This window comes from Nicotiana attenuata, chromosome 9 (assembly GCF_001879085.1).
Source record: "Nicotiana attenuata strain UT chromosome 9, NIATTr2, whole genome shotgun sequence".
Taxonomy (NCBI): domain Eukaryota; kingdom Viridiplantae; phylum Streptophyta; class Magnoliopsida; order Solanales; family Solanaceae; genus Nicotiana; species Nicotiana attenuata.
In genome coordinates, this window is record NC_031997.1 from 28,479,046 (window position 1) to 28,499,306 (window position 20,261).

Below are 20,261 nucleotides of genomic sequence, written 5' to 3' on the forward strand. Positions count from 1 at the left end.
GGTGATTATCATCCCTTATGCATGGAGAGACCAGACACCGTGCTTTTTAATCTGTTGTAGTATACTGAGATGCGATTTTTGAGGAAACTGACTTGCATGGACATTTTGGTATAGTGAGAGAAAGTTATGCAGAATATGTTGCTTTATCTACAGAAATATTGTCAAATTGACTCTTGTTTAGCATCTATGTAAATTGGTGTCAACATTGCTTACATCAAAGAATTTCTCACCTACCTTGTATCTCAAGTTCTGACTCAGCTATTCTTTTTTCAACCTGAGCAGTGTATGCCATGTTGCTTATAGCTTCAACTAGTATTATTTACTTGCTTCTTTACTAAAGAAATACATTATTTCTCCACGCGTTGTTTTATTCAACTTTACGAAGCTCCCGTGAGATGCTCACCATCAACGACTCAACAAAAAGTATTGTCGCTTCCATGAATAACCGTCTCAATGCACTATCATTCACATGAGGGAGTATTATTGGGTGGACATGAAAAAGATTAATGACATATATATATATATATATATATACATATATATAAAATAGAAGAATATTCTACAGATGCTATCAGCAAGTTCAATATCTACATTCTACCCAGATCAAATTCCGTCTCTGTTTGTGGATGTTGGGTTTTTAAGCAATTAATGCTTAAAATGGGGTGAATGGGAAATGGAGGGAAATGAAATTTTTAAGTGAAATTTTAAGTTTCCCCCCTTGATGAAGGAACATTGTCCCATATTGGAAGATGAAAAGGTTTTTGATGGGTATATAAGCAATTGCTCTTCTTCTAGCTCATAAAGAGTTGAGAAGAAGGCAAGTTTCGCGCCGCCGTCGTTGTCGCTCGCTCGGCTTCGGCTTCGGTCAAATGATCGATTGATTAATTTTTGGACCAAATTTATTTGCTAATAGTAAATATTAACAGAAATGTTATTAAATATTTATTTTAATAACAGAATATTAATATCAAAATAAATATTAATATTAAATCCAATTCAGTAATCCAATTTTCAGTTTTCTGTTTTTGTAACAGAAAATTAACTACCCTTCAATTTTTCCTCTTTATTGTTGAGTAAAGCCATTTAAGTTATAGCATTTATGCTATGGCCGTTTTGCATAAACAGCTATTCTGAAGAGTTGCACCTCTTCAAATTTCAGCCTAACTTTGGCTATAAATACAAGATTATTCTGCTCAGAATTTCCATACGAATTTTCTGAGTTCTTCTCCTTTCTTCGGCATATTTTTACTTCAAAAAAAGCAACAGTATGTGTGATTTGCTACCGAACTTTGTGTTCGCTGAAACACTGGGGTTTGAAGTACCACTACACCAGTGTGTAATTCGTTCTATCCTGGGAGGAAATAATCCATAACCTTGGGTACTAGGAGGGGATTAAATTCCTTAAGGAAACACTGTGAATTCAGTGGGCTCGAATTGGTTTTTGTTATTTCGTTTACATTTCGTTTATGTTATTTTATTTTCTCCAGAATTGTTTTACAAATATCGATTACTAACAAGCTTAAGGAATTTAATATATTTTTTGTATTTGTACTCACTGTTTCTCGAGAGTAAAACCTTTGTGGTTTTGTACTCTATTGGAGATTAAAATCTACGGGATTTTAACGTTTGTGTCATTCTTTTACAGAAATGACTAATGAAAATGTGAACCAAGTTGTTCCAATGGTGACTGCCAATGCCTCAACGAGCCGAACAACACCGGCAGCATTGGCACCGGCGGAGAAACTCGGAAAATTTTTCGGGATTGATTTCAAGCGCTGGCAGCAAAAGATGTTCTTCTACTTGACTACTCTAAGTCTCCAGAAGTTCATCAAGGAAGATGTTCCTGTGCTGTCCGATGAAACTCCAGAAACTGAACGCTTTCTCGTGATTGAGGCGTGGAAGCATTCAGATTTTTTGTGCAAGAATTATATTCTAAGCGGGCTGGAGGATGCTTTGTATAACGTCTACGGTGGCGTGGAAACGTCAAAAGAATTGTGGACTACGCTTGAAAAGAAATACAAAACCGAAGATGCCGGGTTGAAGAAGTTCGTTGTTGCAAAGTTTTTGGACTACAAAATGGTAGATAGCAAGTCTGTTATTATCCAAGTCCAGGAATTGCAAGTGATTATTCACGATCTTCTTGCTGAAGGTATAAATCAAATTAATACTGATGTTGAAAGTAGTAATCTTAGTATTTTTACTAACATAAATTTCATTGAAGGTCTTGTCATCAATGAAGCATTTCAAGTAGCACCGATGATTGAGAAGTTGCCTCCTTTGTGGAAGGACTTCTGTCGACGCGCCCTTTTTCTAAAGCGAAATCGAGTTTACGACATTTGAGAAGACAACTCTATTCCCGTTTGGGAATTGGGTTTTGGAATTGAAGAGTCGCCACCTAATGATTAAGTGCATTAGGACACTAAGGGTTTTGAATTGGAAAACCAGAGTTCGGGTAAGGGCTAGAAATTATCTCGAGGGGAAGGTGTTAGGCACCCCTCAAGATCCACTAGTGTGGTTCCCGGCCATGCTATGTTGTGACTTTAATGTAAACAAGTATACAAATAAATTTACACATAAGGGTTGCAAACAAGCATGTTGGAATCTATAATTTGTTTGAGGGAGAGTCTAAGTGCAAGAATTAGTCAAGACATTGAATAAACAAAGAAGAAAAAGTTAAAAGGAAAAGGAATAATGCAATGAAAAAATTAAAGGGGAGTTTTGGGTAATTGAAAAGACAGAATTTATTGATACTAAACAAAGTAACATAAGGAAAGGGGTCCTAGGTTTATAAATCACATGGATCATCCACACAACACCGGTAACCAATCGTACGCATGGTGTTATCGTGTGATCATCATCTCCATGTCTACCCTTCCCACCCCGTTAAGGTATTAATCGCGGAATGGTATCGCTACCTACAGCGTGCTATTACCCGTCCCACCTATCAGTCCTGGAGGCTTTTAGGACTACTAATCCTAAAGGGAGGAAGCTTGGCTTTTCAGAGGTTTAAAAGGGTAAAATTCTAAGGCGACAATCAAAAACACATAATACACTTAATGGGGAGATAAAGCAATTAAAGGCTTAAGTAGGCCTCCTCATTTAGAGAAACGAATTGTTTAGCACGTCTTACACATACTGTTTAGGTCCTTGATTAAAATTAGCGTAGGAAGAATTGATCTACCACATATTTTCCAGATAGGGAGTCCGAATTAGTCCTGCTTAGATGTAATTGCAGAAAAACTGACGATTGATTAATTATCTAACTATCTATCTGCGTTAAACAGTGTCTATATGCATGATATCTATTAGTTCAAAGACGGGAGAAGAACGAACTGATTGCAAAAAAAATATTTAAGTTACAGCATCGTAAGTTCTGCGAGCACTTTAAACGAATTACTACTGATTTTAAAGATGAGTGGGCAATTTCAGATTTTAATCGATTACTCCTATAGGCATGCTTTCTAGGTGTTACGAATCTTGTTATGCAGAGATCTTCTAAGCAGGTCATTGATATGATTGGTTTATTTTAGACCCTATAAGTGGAATTGCCTAATGACAGATGTACGTGCAAAAATGCAGGAAAAATCCTATAGGCATATTATCTAAATGATGTGCAAAATTTTAGCAGTGATTTATTGACATGGTATATATTGCGAAGTGCAAAAAACCTATGAGCATGGTATCTATGTGAAGAATGCAGCATTTTAAAGTATTAATCCTATAGACATGTTTTCTATGTGAAAATATAGAATTGAGAGAATATACACCCTATAGGCATGGTATCTAGAAAATGCAGAATTGAGAAAATATACACCCTATAGGCATGGTATCTACGTGAAAAATGCAGAATTGAGACAATATACACCCTATAGGCATGGTATCTACCCCTTTGGCATGCATTCTATCCCATCCCTTTTCACTATACCCCAGTAGTTATTACAAGGTTCATTACAAAGCTTATGACAGACCAAGTGAATCAAAACAATAAATGAAAATACACCAGTGATTACATCTACATCTAATCAGCCTAATCCAGACTCAAAGTCTAATAATATGAGACAAACCAACTTCCAGGATCGGATTTTTTCAAAGCCTTTCTCTTATTTGGGATGTGTCAAAGTTCCAAGGAACTTCAAGAGTTCCAGGCAGTGCTTACACCCCAAATATTATTGCAGAACAGATTATAGTGCAGTGTGGAAGGGCCAGCCCTCAATTGTCCAAGTTCAAAGGGAACTCAAGGTCCCAAGGCAAGGCTCACAGGAGGGGGGCAGGACTTAAGGGCTTAGGAGTAAGTGTAAGTGCAATGAAAAAGAATTAGGGGGGGGGGGGGCAGGGCAGGCTGGTGGTCATGCCTAGCACCTGGGCTGTTGGCACACCCCTGACCAGCTTGTCAGCTTAAAAATTAGAGAGTTAGGACCCTTTGAGGGTCAGGTTCAGCCATGGACAGCAATTTAGAGGCTGCCAGGCTATACCTTAACTCTATACACATAAGGGAATGGGGTTATAGGAGATTGAAAGAGGCTGGGATCCAAAGGACCCAGTCTTAATCCATGACAACAACTTTGTATGTTGCCATGTCTTAAACTACAGCCCAAGCACATAAAGGGGAATGGGGATAGGGATTCATTGCAGTAACAGATAGCCAAACATAAGTAATTATTTTAAAACTGAACTCTATAAAGCAGTAAATTAGGCATGGGCATAAAAGCTTGTAAGTAAACACATTGGATTTTGATGCTTGAATCAAAAGTAGGACATACCAGTTCAGAAGAGCAAGTAGGAAGAAACAGTAGATTTAGAGAAGCCAAATTGCAATAAAGAAGTAAGAGTGTAAGTTTTAGAAGAGAGTTGTTATGATTGAAATGGTGTGTGTGTTAATGAAAGAGCAGGGTATTTATAATTGCAAACAGGTGTAGCAAATAAGGCAAGAATCGTAATTTAGTAATAATTAAGGAACTATGTACCAATTAAAATCAATCAGCCTATAGACTTCCTTTAATTAAGGAGTCCAAATTCAAACGGTAATGGGCCGAAGTTATTTAAGGAAGGAAATCAAGTAAATACCTCGTGCAAGGTAGACAAATAAGGGTAAATACATGGTGGTACTTGATTTGTAAAACAAGGAAAGGGAACCAGTAAAATAACTAGTAAAGAATCCCTTTGAAAGCCTTGCTCGAGTCAGAAAAGAGGTAAAAGGAAAGTTTTAATTTAGGGAAAAATCAGTAACAATCAAATAAGCAACATTAAAGGAATTCAGAATCAATTAACAGTTGGCAAGACCTTTGAAAGAGAAGCTATAAAACACATAGACATGTCAAGCAAGAGGGTTTCAAAATCACAAACGCAGAAAAAGGTTCAAATTCAATTCATAAACTCGAAGTGAGTCTGAGAGTTCAAGGTTTCAAAGTAGAACCCTTGTCCAGACATAAAACCAAATTTAGCCAAAGAAAACCCCTAAATCCTAGGGTTTTTAAAGTCGAATTTGATACAGAGATGAAGAGGCAAACTATCGAGATGAGCTTAGAGACCTTTTTAGAGTCTCATGAGAAGCATACAAGCACAATAGCAAGTAGAACATAGGAACCAGTACAGGAAACAAGTTTCAAGAAAGCTTGCAAATTAAATGAGTTCAGTTAGTGTAAACTTAAAGAAACAGTCGATGAAACACATCTAGAAAGAATCCAGGCGAAGTCCGGTAAAGGCAAACAAAGGATCAAAACTCAGTAGGAAAATACAGTAGAGGAACACATAAGATAGACATGAGAGAGCATGGTGAAAAACCAGTATGAGATAGAACGGAGCATAATAAAATAAATTTCATAACAAGGCAAATATAAGAACACACGAAAGGCATGTGAGTCAGAAAAGAGCCAGTAAGAACATAGCAGGGATCGATTCATACCAAGAAAAGAGAAGAAGAAGAGTCAGAAATATTTTAAGGACTTTCCAGAAACCCTAATCGAAAAGAAGTGCTTTTTGAAAGAAAATCGAAAAAAAGGTTTAAGAAACTTAAGCAACAGTTCAAACATGTAACAGATCTAAAATAATCGGAGAGAACCTCGATATTTAGGGTTCCAGATGAACCCTAGAGATGAGAAAGGCTTCGAAAATACCTGATCTAAGTCGGATAATGTCATAAACAGGCTCAAAAGACCAAGAGCTACCGGAGCAAGGCCGGAGATGGCCGGAATCTTCGAATCAGTGAAGGCCTGGGTGAAGACCCTCGAGGTCTGGCCTCGATCCTTCGAACAATAGGCATACAGGAGCCATAAGAGGTGGATATAGGCTGTCCATGGCCTGAGAAGCCATGGACGCCGGTGAAAACATGGTGGAACAAGGTAGGGGAGGCTAGGGTTCCGGGGAGCCTTGAGAGAATTTGGGAGTTCAAGGGCGGCTGAAGGAGGAAAATGAATTAGGGTTAGGGGTCGTCTGTGAATTAAAAAGGAAATAATCAATTTGAGCCGTTGATCTTCTAGATCAGCGACTGAGATTAAAAATGGGGGATCCGGTCGGTTTTTTATGGATTGGGTCGCTTTAAAATTTGGGCTTAATTGAAATGGACGAGGCTAAATGTTAAACAGCCATTTCTTCCCTTTTTATTTTAAAAATAGTTAAAATAATTTCCAAAACCAGTTAAAAGCACTAAATTGATTAATAATCATATAAATATTAATTAAAAGTACTGGGAGCAATTTTGTAATTGCAAAATACTGTTAATCGGAAAATAGGCTATAATTGCAATTATAGCAATTTAGCGTTTAAAATACCAAATAAATTTTATAAAAATGTGCAAAAAATCACATTAATTATATCTTGGTGTAAATATGAAATAAAAATAAATTATTCATCAAAAAATGATAGTACGAAAATAATTATTGAATTTTGTACTATTAAAATAGACAACAAATTGATTTTAAAAACCTTTAAAATAAGGGAAAGATACCAAAACTCTTGGCATGCTTATATATGCATGTACATACTATTTTGAGAACATCTTGAGTATATAAAATACATAAAGAAAAATTGGGTATCAACAGCTGCCCCTCTTTACCCGGGAATGATGAAAGAGTTGTCGGGTAAAGATATGATGACCAATTTTGACCGAGAGAGACGACTTACAAAGATTTTGACCAAGCTCTGGTTTCTGAGCTGCCTACATATCCCTGGTTTTACAGGAATCAGGTCATGTGTAGTTCGGGGTACATCGACGGAGTATGCCGATGGAGGTTTTTGAAAAGACGGACGCAATATTTAGGTTAGGAAGGGTGGTCAGGGACTGATGGGTTGTGAGAATCGGAGCGAGATCGCTCCTGCTGTAATGGACGTTGCCAGCTGATGTACCTGCAATTGAGTAATACAAGCATATCGTGCAGAATTTAAACGTGATGCAAGTTCCCGTTGGACCATGAATGCTGTCTTTGGACGGTTAGGATGACGTCCTCAGACCATGACGTCCTGGGCCGTGAAGCGCATAATAAAGGATTCGCAGGCTATGAAATGATGTTCTCGGGCTATGATGATGGTGCCTCCGAACCATGATGCCTTTGGATAATGATGTGCAGAATATAAAGCGGGATCCTCGGGCCATGGCATGGCGTTCTCGGGCTATGAAAATGGTGCCTCCGAACAATGACGCCTTTGGACATTTTGGCGATCTTTCAGCCCATGAAATGCAAAAGGTGGCGATCTTTCAGCCCATGAGAGGCAGAGAGTGGCGATCTTTCAGCCAATGCAGGATTTAAATAAAAATGGCGATATTTCAGCCGATGCAGGATTTAAATAAAAGTGGCGATATTTCAGCCATGCAGGATTTAAAATAACGATGGCGATATTTCAGCCGATGCAGGATTTAAATAAAAGTGGCAATATTTCCGCCATGCAGGATGGAGATAGAGCTTAGTCTCGGAAGGCAGAAAGGTAGCCTTATGCAATGCAGAGAAATGCAGATGGAGGTAGAGCTTAACCTCGGAAGGCAGAAAGGTAGCCTTATGCAATGCAGAAAAATGCAGATAGAGGTAGAGCTTAACCTCGGAAGGCAGAAAGGTAGCCTTATGCAATGCAGAGAATGCAGATGGAGGTAGAGCTTAACCTCGGAAGGAAGAAAGGTAGCCTTATGCAATGCAGGAAATGCAGATGGAGGTAGAGCTTAACCTCGGAAGGCAGAAAGGTAGCCTTATGCAATGCAAGAAAATGCAGGATGGAGACAATGCTTAGTCTCGGAAGGCAGAAAGGTAGCCTTATGCAATGCAAGAAAATGCAGGATGGAGACAGTGCTTAGTCTCGGAAGGCAGAGAGGTAGCCTTATGCAATGCAGAAATAAAGGTGAAGAGTAACGAAATCTCTTAGCTGATAGATGATAGCTGATAGTTGATTGTCCTTGTGGTTGTTGGGGATGTTGCGTGCGAATAGCGCTTGAAAATGGGTGATGATCCTGAGAATTGTATTCCTGAAAAGTGTGAGTTTGTAATCGTATCCGAGGATTCTATGTTTTTGGGGTGCCTGCATTCAAAGAAAGATTGTAAGTTTTGTCAAGGGGGGGAGGTTAGTTCGTCTTCCCGTTGACTGCGCTCGTCCTACTCGGCTTGTTTTCATTGGGGTAGCATCGCTAAACAAAGCAATTTGATAGTAGCCATGCATGATTTAGTAAAATATGATAAAAATATGATGTAAATACATAATAGATAACAAACAAAACGATTTTCTTTTTAGAAGAACCGACGACTGTGACGTGGTTCAAGATATTGCAACCTCTTTTGCTCCGGAATTTTGAGGGTCCTCCTCAAAATTCTACCCCAGTTTACTGGGCTGGTGCCTCTGACGGCTGCGTGCGACGAATGGCCGAAAATCAACTTTGAAATTTTGAGGGTCCTCCTCAAAATTCTGCCCCAGTTTCCAATGTCGGGGGAAATGAAAATTTTGTTGAATTGTGACCGAACCCATAGGGCTGCCTACGTATCCCCTCTTAAACAGGAATCGGGTCAGGCATAGTTCAAATACATCATATAGGAAAGCATAAAGATTACACATAGTAGCGCTTGACTGCATCTGAGTTGATTGGCTTTGGCCAGACTTCTCCATCCATTTCTGCGAGTATGAGGGCTCCTCCGGTTAGAACCCGGTGAACCATGTACGGACCTTGCCAATTAGGAGAGAACTTTCCTTTGGCTTCGTCTTGGTGCGGAAAAATCTTCTTCAGTACTAACTGCCCTGGCGCGAACTGTCTTGGCCTGACTCTCTTGTTGAAGGCTCTGGCCATTCTATTCTGATAAAGCTGACCATGGCAAACTGCATTCAGTCTTTTCCCGTCTATAAAGGCTAATTGCTCATAGCGACTCTTTACCCATTCTGCATCTTCAAGTTCTGCTTCCTGCATAATTCTTAGGGAGGGAATCTCTACTTCGGCTGGGATGACTGCCTTGGTGCCGTAAACCAACATATAAGGAGTCGCCCCAGTTGATGTGCGGACGGTGGTACGGTATCCCAATAGAGCAAACGATAGCTTCTCATGCCACTGCTTGTGTTTTTCTATCATTTTCCTTAGTATCTTTTTGATGTTCTAGTTAGCTGCTTCTACAGCTCCTTTCATCTGAGGTCTGTAGGCTGTAGAATTCTTGTGCTTGATCCTGAAGGTTTCACACATTGCTTTCATCAGGTCGCTGTTGAGATTGGAACCATTATCAGTGATGATTGACTCTGGGACGCCAAATCGGCAAATGATACGATCGCGGACAAAGTCTGCCACGACCTTCTTGGTCACTGCCTTATACGATGCTGCTTCAACCCATTTGGTGAAGTAATCAATTGCCACTAGAATGAACCTGTGCCCGTTTGATGCGGTAGGCTCGATAGGTCCGATGACATACATTCCCCAAGCGGCGAACGGCCATGGTGAGCTTGTTGCATTGAGCTCGTTAGGAGGCACCTTTATCATGTCTGCATGGATTTGGAAACGATGACATTTCCGAACATACTGAATGCAGTCTGTCTCCATAGTATTCNGATATTTCAGCCATGCAGGATTTAATAAAACTGGCGATCTTCAGCCGACGTAAAGATTTAAATATAAATGGCGATCTTTCAGCCGATATAGAGATTTAAATGAAGTTGGAGATATTCAGCCATGCAGGATGGAGACAGTGCTTAGTCTCGGAAGGCAGAAAGGTAGCCTTATGCAATGCAAGAAAATGCAGGATAGAGACAGTGCTTAGTCTCAGAAGGCAGAAAGGTAGCCTTATGTAATGCAAGAAAATGCAGGATGGAGACAGTGCTTAGTCTCGGAAGGCAGAAAAGTAGCCTTATGCAATGCAAGAAAATGCAGGATGGAGACAATGCTTAGTCTCGGAAGGCAGACAAGTAGCCTTATGCAATGCAAGAAAATGTAGGATGGAGACAGTGCTTAGTCTCCGAAGGCAGAAAGGTAGCCTTATGCAATGCAGAAATAAAGGTGAAGAGTAACGAAATCTCTTAGCTGATAGATGATAGCTGATAGTTGATTGTCCTTGTGGTTGCTGGGGATGTTGCGTGTGAATAGCGCTTAAAAATGGGTGATGATCCTGAGAATTGTATTCCTGAAAAGTGTGAGTTTGTAATCGTATCTGATGATTCTATGTTTTGGGGTGCCTGCATTCAAAGAAAGATTGTGAGTTTTGTCAAGGGGGGAAGGTTAGTTCGTCTTCCCGTTGACTGCGCTCGTCCTACTCGGCTCGTTTTCATTGGGGTAGCATCGCTAATTTGATAGTAGCCATGCATGATTTAGTAAAATATGATAAAAATATGATGTAAATACATAATTGATAACAAACAAAATGATTTTCTTTTTAGAAGAACCGATGACTGTGACGTGGTTCAAGATATTGCAACCTCTTTTGCTCCGGAATTTTGAGGGTCCTCCTCAAAATTCTGCCCCAGTTTACTGGGCTGGTGCCTCTGACGGGTGCGTGCGACGAATGGCTGAAAATCAACTTCGGAATTTTGAGGAGGACGAATTTTGAGGGTCCTCCTCAAAATTCTGCCCCAGTTTCCAATGTCGGGGGAAATGAAAATTTTGTTGAATTGTGACCGAACCCATAGGGCTGCCTACGTATCCCCTCTTAAACGGGAATCAGGTCCGGCGTAGTTCAAATACATCATATAGGAAAGCATAAAGATTACACATAGTAGCGCTTGACTGCATCTGAGTTGACTGGCTTTGGCCAGACTTCTCCCTCCATTTTTGCGAGTATGAGGGCTCCTCCGGTCAGAACCCGGTGAACCATGTACGGACCTTGCCAATTAGGAGAGAACTTTCCTTTGGCTTCGTCTTGGTGCGGAAAAATCTTCTTCAGTACTAACTGCCCTGGCGCGAACTGTCTTGGCCTGACTCTCTTGTTGAAGGCTCTGGTCATTCTATTCTGATAAAGCTGACCATGGCAAACTGCATTCAGTCTTTTCCCGTCTATAAGGGCTAATTGCTCATAGCGACTCTTTACCCATTCTGCATCTCCAAGTTCTGCTTCCTGCATAATTCTCAGGGAGGTAATCTCTACTTCGGCTGGGATGACTGCCTCGGTGCCGTAAACCAACATATAAGGAGTCGCCCCAGTTGATGTGCGGATGGTGGTAAGGTATCCCAATAGAGCAAATGATAGCTTCTCATGCAACTGCTTGTGTTTTTCTATCATTTTCCTTAGTATCTTTTTGATGTTCTTGTTGGCTGCTTCTACAGCTCCATTCTTCTAAGGTCTGTAGGCTGTAGAATTCTTGTGCTTGATCCTGAAGGTTTCACACATTGCTTTCATTGGGTCGCTGTTGAGATTGGAACCATTATTAGTAATGATTGACTCTGGGATGCCGAATCGGCAAATGATACGATTGCGGACAAAGTCTGCCACGACCTTCTTGGTCACTGCCTTATACGACGCTGCTTCAACCCATTTGGTGAAGTAATCAATTGCCACTAGAATGAACATGTGCCCGTTTGATGCGGCAGGCTCGATTGGTCCGATGACATCCATTCCCCAAGCGGCGAACGACCATGGTGAGCTTGTTGCATTGAGCTCGTTAGGAGGCACCTTTATCATGTCTGCATGAATTTGGCAATGATGACATTTCCGAACATACTGGATGCAGTCTGTCTCCATAGTCATCCAGAAATAACCAGCTCGGAGTATTTTCTTGGCTAAGACAAAACCATTCATATGCGGACCACAGGTCCCTGCATGAGCTTCTTCCAACAACCTGGATGCTTCCTTTGCTTCGACACATCTTAGCAGTCCCAAATCGGGAGTCCTCCTGTACAAGATTCCTCTGCTGTGAAAGAAGTGCTTGGATAACCTCCGCAGTGTGCGCTTTTGAGTAGTGTTTGCAAGTTCTGGATACTCTCCTGTTGACAGATACTTCTTAATGTCATGAAACCATGGTTTTCCATCTGCTTCTTCCTCGACATGAACACAGTAGGCGGGTTGATCCTGGATTTTTACTGGGATGGGATCAATGAAGTTCTTATCTAGATGTTGAATCATGGATGATAGAGTGGCCAATGCATCAGTGAACTCATTCTGTACTCGGGAACATGCCGGAATTCTGTCTTTGTAAACCTCTTCCTCAATTCTTGTACGTGATGCAAATATGGGAGTATCTTGGAGTTCTTGGTTGCCCATTCTTCCCGAACCTGATGTATGAGCAAGTCGGAATCCCCAATCACTAGTAACTCCTGAACGTTCATGTCAATGGCCAGCTTGAGCCCCAAGATGCAGGCTTCGTACTCGGCCATGTTGTTGGTGCACGGGAACCTGAGTTTGGCGGACACCGGATAATGCTGACCTGTTTCTGATACTAGAACTGCTCCTATGCCAACGCCTTTAAAGTTTGCTGCTCCGTCGAAGAACATTCTCCAGCCATCATAGGATTCTGCAAGGTCTTCTCCTATGAAAGAAACCTCCTCATCGGGAAAATACGTCTTTAGAGGCTCGTATTCTCCGCCCATGGGGTTTTCGACAAGATGATCGGCTAGTGCATGTCCTTTGATTGCTTTCTGAGTCACGTAGACGATATCAAACTCACTCAGCAGGATTTGCCATTTGGCTAGCTTGCCCATGGGCATGGGCTTCTGAAAGATGTACTTCAGTGGATCCATCCTTGATATGAGATAAGTAGTATAGGCACAGAAATAATGCCTCAACTTCTGAGCTACCCAAGTCAGAGCACAACAAGTGCATTCTAGCAGGGAATACCAGGCCTCGTACGGGGTGAACTTCTTGCTGAGATAGTAGATGGCTTGCTCCTTTCTCCCCGTTTCATCATGTTGTCCTAAAACACAGCCGAACGCTCCATCCAGTACTGCAAGGTAGAGCAATAGCGGTCTACCTGGTTCGGGCGGGACCAGGACTGGCGGCGTTGACAGGTATTCCTTGATTCTGTCGAAGGCCTTTTGACAATCATCAGTCCATTTAGTGGCGGCGTCCTTCTTCAACATCTTAAATATTGGTTCACAAATGACAGTGGACTGGGCTATGAACCGGCCGATGTAGTTGAGTCTCCCCAAGAAACTCATAACCTCTTTCTTGTTCTTTGGAGGTGGTAATTCTTGAATGGCTTTGACCTTTGATGGATCGAGTTCTATTCCCCGTCGACTTACGATGAACCCAAGCAGTTTTCCGGCTGGAACCCCGAATGCACACTTGGCAGGATTTAGTTTCAAGTTGTACCTTCTCAATCTGTTGAAGAACTTTCTTAAATCCTCCATGTGGTCAGTGGCTTTCTTGGATTTAATGATGACATCATCTATATACACCTCGATCTCTGTGTGTATCATGTCATGGAAAATAGTAGTCATGGCCCTCATGTAGGTGGCCCCAGCATTCTTTAATCCAAACGGCATCATCTTGTAACAATACGTTCCCCATGGCGTAATGAAAGCCGTTTTCTTCGCGTATTCTTCGTCCATCCATATCTGATGGTACCCAGCAAAACAATCGACGAATGACTGTAGCTCGTGCTTGGCACAGTTGTCAATCAGGATGTATATGTTCGGCAAGGGGAAGTCATCTTTTGGACTGGCCCGATTAAGGTCCCGGTAGTCGACACAGACTCTGACCTTCCCATCCTTCTTTGGCACTGGCACAATGTTGGCCAACCATGTTGGATATTCCACTACCCTGAGGACCTTGGCTTTGACTTGTTTGGTAACTTCCTCCTTGATTTTCAAACTCATGTCTGGCTTGAACTTTCTGAGCTTTTGCTTTACCGGCGGACACGTCGGATTTGTTGGCAGTTTGTGAGCTACAATAGATGTACTGAGACCGGTCATATCATCATATGACCAGGCAAATATGTCCTCATATTCTTTTAAGAACTCCGTGTACTCTTTCTTTTCTGATGGTGACAGGTGAACACTGATGCGCATTTCCTTGACATTCTCTGTATCCCTTAGGTTGACGACCTCGGTTTCGTCCAGGTTAGACTTAGGTCTATTCTCAAAGTCTTCGACCTCTTTAATGACCTCTTCTGGTATCTCATCCTCTTCTGAGTCTATATCTGTTTGTTGCGTTATCTCGTCGCATGTCACTTTCATCGGTTCATCAAGATAAGTAATAGTAATGCTGTGTAAAAGTAAAATAAATGACAGAGAAAAATAATAAGAGCGAGACATATATAAGAAACTGAAATGCTTTGATAAATTCCAAAATTATTTTGAACATCGGAGCTTTTTTCAAAATTTAATGATAATACTGAAGGGAAATCAACTAGCGAAAAGTAAAAGATAATGCATAATGCTTTGTTCAGCCTTGCTACCCCGAAGCTCTCCGGGCCTTGGTGGTTCTGATGGACCAATTGTTGAGATGTGCCCTTCTGCCTAAGATGATCATGCCTGAGTGCGCGAACTAAACTTTGGGGAGGGGAACAAAATAAAAAGTAAAAACAAAAAAGGTAACAAGTTAGTGTGGATCATGAGGAGAAAAACATTGCAGTATATAAACACATAGTACAAGATAAATCGTGCCCTAATTTGGGAGCCTCGTTGTGCCCGAGGTAGGCCTAGCGACAAGTTAATTTGGAGAACTTATAATGCTAAATGCCTCATTTTATTGATAAAAATAAGACGAATCCCAAAACGACACTAAAATTGCAGGAAATAAAAAAATGTCACTAATGGCCATTGGCCTTACTACATTTAAAGCAAAAGAAAAGAATCCTATCTATTTGGTCCCAGAAGGACCTTCCCCGTGTTGAATGTTCTCGTTGATCAGATCCTCCAGCTTTTCGCTAGCCTTGATGACCCTCTCTTTCCATTCATTGATTTGGTCACTTGATGGGAGATTCCTCCACCAGGTCAGCAAGAGTGAGGGCGTGCTAACCATACCAAAGTTGGGGACTTCATCATTCATTTCCTGCAAAACAAAATGGTTAGACCCTTACCCCCACCGGACTCGACTATTTAAACCAATAATTAGCATAGCAGCATTTAGTTCTCCAAATAAATGCACAGAACGTGGTGTTGTCCGTTTGGGTTCCAGGGGAACCCAGTGGACTTTGGACAAGGCTATCTTAAAGAGTCATTATGTGGACAACATAACTGACTCGACTAGGTTTGATAGTGATGCATGAACAATTAAATAGAATAAGGTTTCTATGAGGTGCTAGACCGGTACCCTTGAGCGGACAACTCAAGAGGGAAAGGCACGGAACCGTCGACTGCACCGCTGATCGACTAGTTTTACCGCAAATATGCCTTTGCCAAATTTAGGGGGTAATAATATCGGAAGAGCGCAAGAACTCATCAAGCGTTGCTATGGTATTTTTTTGGCACGAGTGGAATATGATGTTGAAGATGCAATTACAAGAATGAAACAAATTGTCACGTATTTTCACGTTCATAATGATTACAATAATTGCTCAGAAATTACAACGGTATCGAAGGAAAGCAGCAAATGAAAGCATTAAAGAAAAAGAAACAAAAAGAAAAGTTAGTTTCGAATAAAGGTATTAAACAAAGCAATAAAGAAAACAATAAAGTCACATATAACATGAAGTGGTAAAAGCCTAAAGAATCCCCAGCAGAGTCGCCATGCTGTCGACGCCCCCTTTTTCTAAAGCGAAATCGGGTTTACGACATTTGGGAAGACAACTCTATTCCCGTTTGGGAATTGGGTTTTTGGAATTGAAGAGTCGCCACCTAATTATTAAGTGCATTAGGACACTAAGGGTTTTGAATTTGAAAACCAGAGTTCGGGTAAGGGCTAGAAATTATCTCGAGGGGAAGGTGTTAGGCACCCCTCAAGATCCACTAGTGTGGTTCCTGGCCATGCTATGTTGTGACTTTAATGTAAACAAGTATACAAATAAATTTACACATAAGGATTGCAAACAAGCATGTTGGAATCTATAGTTTGTTTTAGGGAGAGTCTAAGTGCAAGAATTAGTCAAGACATTGAATAAACAAAGAAGAAAAAGTTAAAAGGAAAAGGAATAATGCAGTGAAAAAATTAAAGGGGAGTTTTGGGTAATTGAAAAGACAGAATTTATTGATACTAAACAAAGTAACATAAGGAAATGGGTCCTAGGTTTATAAATCACATGGATCATCCACACAACACCAGTAACCAATCGTACGCATAGTGTTATCGTGTGATCATCATCTCCATGTCTACCCTTCCCACCCCGTTAAGGTATTAATCGCGGAATGGTATCGCTACCTACAACGTGCTATTACCCGTCCCACCTATCAGTCCTGGAGGCTTTTAGGACTACTAATCCTAAAGGGAGGAAGCTTGGCTTTTCAGAGGTTTAAAAGGGTAAAATTCTCAGGCGACAATCAAAAATACATAATACACTTAATGGGGAGATAAAGCAATTAAAGGCTCAAGTAGGCCTCCTTATTTAGAGAAACGAATTATTTAGCACGTCTTACACATACTGTTTAGGTCCTTGATTAAAATTAGCGTAGGAAGAATTGATCTACCACATATTTTCCAGATAGGGAGTCCGAATTAGTCCTGCTTAGATGTAGTTGCAGAAAAACTGACGATTGATTAATTATCTAACTATCTATCTGCGTTAAACAGGGTCTATATGCATGATATCTATTAGTTCAAAGACGGGGGAAGAACGAACTGATTGCAAAAAAAATATTTAAGTTACAGCATCGTAAGTTCTGCGAGCACTTTAAACGAATTACTACTGATTTTAAAGATGAGGTGGCAATTTCAGATTTTAATCGATTACTCCTATAGGCATGCTTTCTAGGTGTTACGAATCTTGTTATGCAGAGATCTTCTAAGCAGGTCATTGATATGATTCGTTTATTTTAGGCCCTATAAGTGGAATTGCCTAATGACAGATGCACGTGCAAAAATGCAGGAAAAATCCTATAGGCATATTATCTACGTGATGTGCAGAATTTCAGCAGTGATTTATTGACATGGTATATATTGCAAAGTGCAGAAAACCTATGAGCATGGTATCTATTTGAAGAATGCAGCATTTTAAAGTATTAATCCTATAGACATGTTTTCTATGTGAAAATGCAGAATTGAGAGAATATACACCCTATAGGCATGGTATCTACGTGAAAATGCAGAATTGAGAAAATATACACCCTATAGGCATGGTATCTACGTGAAAAATACAAAATTGAGACAATATACACCCTATAGGCATGGTATCTACCCCTTTGGCATGCATTCTATCCCATCCATTTTCGTTATACCCCAGTAGTTATTACAAGGTTCATTACAAAGCNAATTGCAAAAATGTTGTTAAATCGGAAAAATAGGCTATAATTGCAATTATAGCAATTTTAGACCTTTAAAATACCAAATTAAATTTTATAAAAATGTGCAAAAAATCACATTAATTATATCTTGGTGTAAATATGAAATAAAGATAAATTATTCATCAAAAAAATGATAGTCCGGAAATAATTATTGAATTTTGTACTATTAAAATAGACAACAAATTGATTTTAAAAACCTTTAAAATAAGGGAAAGATACCAAAAACTCTTGGGCATGCTTATATATGCATGTACATACTATTTTGAGAACATCTTGAGTATATAAAATACATAGGGAAAATTTGGGTATCAACAACTTCAAAAACTACTTGAAACACAAACGCAAGGAGATGTCCCTTGAAGATCTCATTGTTCGGTTGAGAATCGAAGAGGACAGCAAAGCTGCTGAAAAGAGAGGTCGTGGAAACTCAACAATAATGGGAGCCAATATTGTTGAAGAGAACAAAAAGAGGAAGAAGGCTTCTGGACCGAAATACAACCCAAGCAAGAAGCGGTTCAGTGAAAATTACTACAATTGTGGAAAAGCCGGACATAAATCTACGGAGTGTCGTGCTCCGAAGAAAGACAAGAAGAAGGGTTAAGCAAACACGGTTGAAAAGCATGATGATGTTGATGACTTATGTGCCATGCTTTCCGAATGCAACTTGGTGGGCAATCCTAAAGAGTGGTGGATTGATTCTGGAGCCACTCGCCATGTTTGTGCTGTTAGAGAAGCTTTTGCTACTTATGCTCCTATTGGACCCGATGAGACGCTTTCTATGGGAAATGCTGCAAAGGCCAAGATTGAAGGATGTGGGAAGATATTTCTCAAAATGACTTCCGGCAAAGTGGTGACTTTGAACAACGTCCTTCATGTTCCCGAGATTAGGAAGAATTTAGTCTTTGCTGGACTTCTTGTTAAGAATGGTTTTAAATGTGTTTTTGTTTCCGATAAGGTTGTAATAAGTAAGAATGAAATGTTTGTAGGAAAAGGTTACCTCACTGAGGGCCTTTTCAAGCTGAATGTAATGGTTGTTGAAAATAATAATAAAATTTTAGCTTCGTCTAACTTACTTGAGTCAAATCAATTATGGCATATACGTTTGGGTCATGTTAATTATAAAACCTTGCGGAAAATGATTAATTTGGAAGTATTGCCTAAATTTGAATGCGACAAATCAAAATGTCAAATATGTGTGGAATCTAAGTATGTTAAACATCCTTATAAGTCAGTTGAAAGGAATTCAGATCCTTTAGACTTAATTCACACAATTATATTTGCGATATGAAGTCAATACCATCTCGCGGTGGAAAGAAGTATTTCATAACTTTTATTGACGATAGTACTCGATATTGCTATGTTTACTTACCTAATAGTAAAGATGAAGCAATAGACGCATTCAAGCAATACAAAAATGAAGTTGAAACGCAACTTAACAAGAAAATCAAAATGATAGGAAGTGATAGGGGTGGTGAATATGAATCTCCTTTTGAACAAATATGTTTAGAATATGGAATTATTCATCAAACAACGGCCCCTTACACGCCCCAATCGAATGTGATTGCAGAAAGAAAGAATCATTCATTAAAGGAGATGATGAACGCATTATTGATAAGTTCTGGTTTGCCACAGAACTTGTGGGGGCAAGCCGTTCTTACGGCTAGCCGAATACTAAATCAAGTACCCCATAGCAAAATACAATATATTCTATATGAAAAATGGAAAGGAAGGAAGCTCAACTTGAATTATTTTAAAGTGTGGGGGTGTTTGGCAAAAATGCAACTTCCTAAACCCAAAAGGGTAAAAATAGGACCGAAAACCGTTGATTGTGTTTTCATAGGATAAGCGACTAATAGTAAAGCATATCGATTTCTGGTTCATAAATCAGAAAATCCCGACATTCATAATAATACGGTTTTAGAATCAGATAATGCTGAGTTCTTTGAAAATATGTATCCGTATAAAAATTCACGTGAGTCGATTGGTGAAGGGTCTAAACGACCTCGGGAAGAAACAAAAGAAAGTACACTTAACCAAGAGGATCCAAGACGTAGTAAACGTCAAAGAATGTCTACTTCATTTGGACCAGATTTTGTGACTTTCTTATTGGAAAATAAGCCTCAAACATTTAAAGAAGCTATGTCTTCTTCGGAGTCATTGTTATGGAAAGAGGCAGTCAATAGTGAAATAGAATCCATACTGAACAACCATACATGGGAATTGGTTGATCTTCCTCCTGGAAATAAACTGTTGGGTTCTAAATGGATCTTTAAGAGGAAAATAAAAGATGATGGCACTATTGACAAATTTAAAGCAAGACTTGTAGTCAAAGGGTTTAGACAACGAGAAGGTCTTGACTATTTCGATACATACTCTCCAGTTACAAGAATTACGTCCATACGAACGTTAGTAGCATTAGCTGCAGTTTATGGTCTTAAAATTCATCAAATGGATGTTAAGATAGCCTTCTTAAATGGAGAGTTGGAGAAAGAAATTTACCTGGAACAAC

General features: G+C 39.9%; 1 pseudogene; it reads left to right on the plus strand.

Annotated features, from left to right (window-relative positions):
* Positions 1-20,261, plus strand: part of LOC109232615 — an 82,771-nt pseudogene that overhangs the window by 6,796 nt on the left and 55,714 nt on the right.